Here is a 4,960-nt window from a genome sequence, read left to right on the forward strand (position 1 = left end):
AGAGTCCCCGCCACTCCCTCTCCCCTCCTCCGGGAAGGAGGGCGTGTTCCTGAGGGTCATTTCCCATTCTGCTTTCCCGCGACTCTAGTTGGAGAATTCTCTAGCCCAGAAGGGAGAGGCTGGGAGGGTCTCAGAGCGTCGTGTTTTCAGATGGAGCAGCTGGAAGTCCCACAGAGAGGAAGGGGCCAGAGTTGTCTTTCAAGACTTTGCCCGAAATGGTTTCTTACATCTCTCACGGAGTAGAGGGGCTCTCTCTCACTGCCTCCCATGCGCCCTGGGTAGAGGCTGGTTCCCACTGTCCTGGTGAGGGGTTCTCTGAAGATAATTCAGGAAGGTTTCCAAAGTCATTTTAAATTCATGTCCCTTCTGCTTAAAAATGGGGTTTAAAGGAAAGACTCTTAAGAGTTGTCCAAAACAACAATGAAGTTATCACCCAAGCCAGACAACATAGTTTCCCTTGTAGAGCTAACTGTATTGCTTGCCTACCAAAATATCCAATTAAGCATCACAAAAAATCTACTGTATAAATTTAAAATGATCTATCATCTATCATATCTATTCCTAGAAATCTATATTTAATGTCTAGGTTATTTATATATCCATGAACATAGTTCACATCCATAACTCTATTTATATATCTAGATAAATAGCTAGATTGATAGACAAAGATATCTGTGTGTATTTATATATATCCATGAGTGTATGGAAAAAGAGAGAAGAGCCACAAGTCACAAAGCCGCAAGTCCCTCTGGTCACTTTCTTCCTTTTTTCCATATTCCTCCATGGCAGTCTATTGAACAATGAAATATGTAAATCTAGTAGCTGACAGAATAAGTAAGAGTATTCTTTAATTACTGGTTACCTCTCTTTAGGTGAAATTTTTAGATTATCCCCCATTTTCTTTTTATTTTTTTAAAGATTGGGGGGTGGGGAGAATGCACAAGCAGGCAGAATGGCAGGCAAAGGCAGAGCTCTCTCTCTCCCTGCTGAGCAAGGAGTGCCATGCGGGACTGGATCCCAAAACACTAGGATCATGACCTGACCCAAAGGCAGCAGCCTAACTGACTGAGCCACCCAGGCGTCCCCCATCCCCCATTTTCTTATGCTGGGTTTGAAAATGAACTTTCAAATTTATATCTTTCAAATTTATAAATACTTTTTTGCTTTGTTCTCTGTATAAACAGTAACTGCATCCAATCACCTTGTTTGAGATAAGAGGCTGATGGAATTTAAACAGAAATTAGGACAAAGGAGAAGGATCTGCACAGACAATTCTTTCATCTGGTTCAAATGATCAGCTCACTGATTTTCTGGAAGATTTAGAAAGTCTTTCAACGTAACTCCCATTTTTACATGGAAGGGTAATGCATTTAAGCAATTTTAAGGAACTGAAATAGAGAAAACAGAGATGGAATTTCTTATCATTACTCAAGTACTTTTCAACAGAAATTCATTCATTCATTCATTCTTGATTTTGTTTTTGACAGTTATATATAAGTCAATTTCTGATTCTGGACTTTGGCCACAGGTTAATTTAATGTCTTCCCTACCAGAATATGCTTAAGGTGATGATGACAAAAAACTTGTGTTGGTAGCAGAACAGATGTAGTCAATGAGAGTGTATGAAGTAGTGCATGAGGCTAAGGTCTAGGGGGCTAGACTCAAATTCAAAGACGTGGCTGTCCTCAGAGAAATATCGCTAGGGCTTTCAGATGAAGGAATCAGGAATGCAGCCAGGACACAAAGCTCTCTGTGGGGCCCACCTAATCCACTTTAAGAGGACAGATTTGCCAGCCTCTAGATTCAGTGCCAGATCTGGCAAGGTACAATGACCTTGAAGGTGGCCCAAACAATTCTGACCTGGCGGAGCAGCTCTCCTTCATGACAGAAGGCACCAGTTGAAAATAACAACTGCTGATGTAGTGAGTCTACTTCTGTGGAGACATTTCCTCATTTGCTTAGCCCTTTGAGCTTCTGCGTCTGATCTAATGATGACATCACTTGTGAATTTCTGTTCCAGGATGTACCTTCCCAGACACCCATTCCTGTTTTGTCCTCAATGCATACTCCTTCATCCACTCTCCTAAGAATATAAAAAGTACATAGCTGTGGAAGCTTAACTGTAGCTTTGGGAGACAAAAAGGCAGATTTTGCTTTTCTAAATCATTTATTCATTTAACAAACATCTCTTAAGTGCATCCGGTGTTCTAAGCACTGTCCTAAGTACTGAGAAACGTGTGGAAAATTATATTGTCCTTGCCTGCAGGCAATTTATCATTAGTGAAAGGAAAGCAGGAACAAAAAACAAAAGCTCTACTTGAGTATACTATTATAAATGCTGGCAAAGATATTTCATATCCGCACACACAGATTTTATGGAAAGCACACAGAAAGGCTTTAACCAGAACAAGGTATTCTTGGAGTGGGGGAAGAGTCATTCATTCAACAGACACAATGTGAAGATCTACTGTGTGCCAGGAATTACGAGAGATGCCAGGTACATAGACAGAAACAAAGAGAGCCCTGTCCTCATTGAGCTTTCAGTCTCTGACTTTACTGCTCAAAGTATGGTCCATGTAACAAGTGTCAAATATCATCTTTCTCTCTCTTTCTTTTTTAAAATAACTTTGGTCATTTGAGAAGGATGTCACTTTTCATACAAACACTGAACATGACTTGGATATGAATAACAATGCATAATGAGATTTTGGGAGAATCCATTCTCCTTAAGTCATTTTCCTTCATAACGTCCTAGTGTCCTCATACAACTTTTATTTGAAAGTTTCAAAATTTCTAATTGATTACCTTCAGCTTCAATTGCAATTTGGACTACTATTTGAAAACCAGGGTGATCATCAGAGTCATAGAATATTTTTAAAATTGTAGATACTAGGACACCATGGCAAAAGCTCTGATTCAGTAAATCTTGGACAAGAGTTCAGAAATACCTTTTTAAATAGACTATTTTTTTTTTAAAAGAGCAACTGAAGTCCTCAGAAAATTTGAGTAGAAGGTATTTCTTAAATACTACCTCCCCAACACATGCATAGTCCCTACCGTTATCAATGACACCCATGTCCTCTCCCTTCCCAGTGGTACATTTGTTACAATGGATGGACCTACATTGACACATCATGATCACCCAGAGTCTGAAGTTTATGTTATATTTCACTCTTGCTGTGCTTTCTGTGGGTTTGGACAAATGTATAATAACATTTATCCACCATTATAATATCACACAGACTAGATTTACTGCCCTAAATATTGTCCGTACTCCACTGATTCATTCCTTCTTTCTCACTAACCTGTGGCAACCACTAATCTCTTTACTGTCTTCATAGCTTTGCCTTTTTCAGAATGTCATATAGTTGGAATCAAATGGAATGTAGCTTTATCAGATTGGTTTCATTTGCTTAGTAACGTGCATTTATGTTTCCTCTATGTCTTTTCATGGCTTGATAGCTCACTACTCTTTAACGGTAAGTAAAATTCCATCATCTGGATATATCAGCTTATTTATCCATTCACCTACTAAAGAACATCTTCTTTACTTCCAATTTTAGGAAAAAAAATATGAGTAAAGCTGCTATATATACCTGTGTGAAGTGTGTGTGTGTGTGTGTGTGTGTGTGTGTGTGTGAGAGAGAGAGAGAGAGAGAGAGAGAGAGAGAGATACATGAGTTTTTAACTCCTTTGGGTAAATACCAAGGAACATGATTGCAGGATCGCATGTTTAGTTTTATAAGAAACTGTTAAACTATATTCCAAGCGTATGGACCGATTTTTATTTCCACCATCAATGAATGGGCGCTCCTATTCCTCCACACCCTCAGCAACATTTGGAGTTCTCAGTGTTCTGAAGTTTAGCCCTTCTTATACATGTGTAATAGTATTATATTTTTATTTTAATTTGTATTTCCCTGATGTCATATGATGTACAGCACATATGCATATTTTCCATCTGTGTATCTTCCTTTATGAAGTGCTTTAAGGCCTTTAGCCCATTTTTAAATCAGGTTATTTTCTTGTTGTTGAATTTCAAGTGTTCTCTGTATCATTTGGGTAAAAGTTCTTTCTCACATATGTGTTTTACAAACATTTTCTTCCAGTCTCTGTCTTTTCTTCTTATTCTCTTGACAGTGTCATTTGCAGAGCAGCAATTTTTAATTTAATGAAGTCGTTTATCGATTACCTCTTTCATGGATTGTGACTTTGATGTATAATTAAAAAAATTCATCTTCATGTGGTATATATACACAATGGAATACTATGCAGCCATCAAAAGAAATGAAATCTTGCCATTTGCAACAACATGGATGGAACTAGAGCGTATCAGGCTTAGCGAAATAAGTCAAGCAGAAAAAGACAACTATCATATGATCTCCCTGATGTGAGGAAGTGGTGATGCAACATGGGGGCTTAAGTGGGTAGAAGAAGAATCAATGAAACAAGATGGAATTAGGAGGGAGACAAACCATAAGTGACTCTTAATCTCACAAAACAAACTGAGGGTTGCTGGGGGGAGGGAGGTTGGGAGAAGGGGGTAGGATTATGGACATTGGGAAGGGTATGTGCTTTGGTGAGTGCTGTGAAGTGTGTAAAGTGTAAGTGATTCACAGACCTGTACCCCTGGGGATAAAAATATATGTTTATAAAAAATAAAAAATTAAAAAAAAATTCATCTTCATAGCCAAGACTACCTGTATTTTCCCCTGTTATCTTCTAGGAGTTCTGTGTTTTGTATTTAGGCCTGAAATCCAATTTGTGTTAATTTTTGTGTGGGGTGTAAGGTCTGTATCTACGTTCATTTTTGTTTTTGCATGAGGATCTTCAGGTCTTCTAGGACCATTTGTGAAAAGGCTTTCATATATATATATATATATATATATATATATATATATATTTAATTTTTTAAGATTTTATGTATTTATTTGACAGAGAGAAAGAGATCACAAGTAGC

The sequence above is a fragment of the Mustela lutreola genome, chromosome 9 (genome assembly GCF_030435805.1).
Source record: "Mustela lutreola isolate mMusLut2 chromosome 9, mMusLut2.pri, whole genome shotgun sequence".
Lineage (NCBI taxonomy): Eukaryota > Metazoa > Chordata > Mammalia > Carnivora > Mustelidae > Mustela > Mustela lutreola.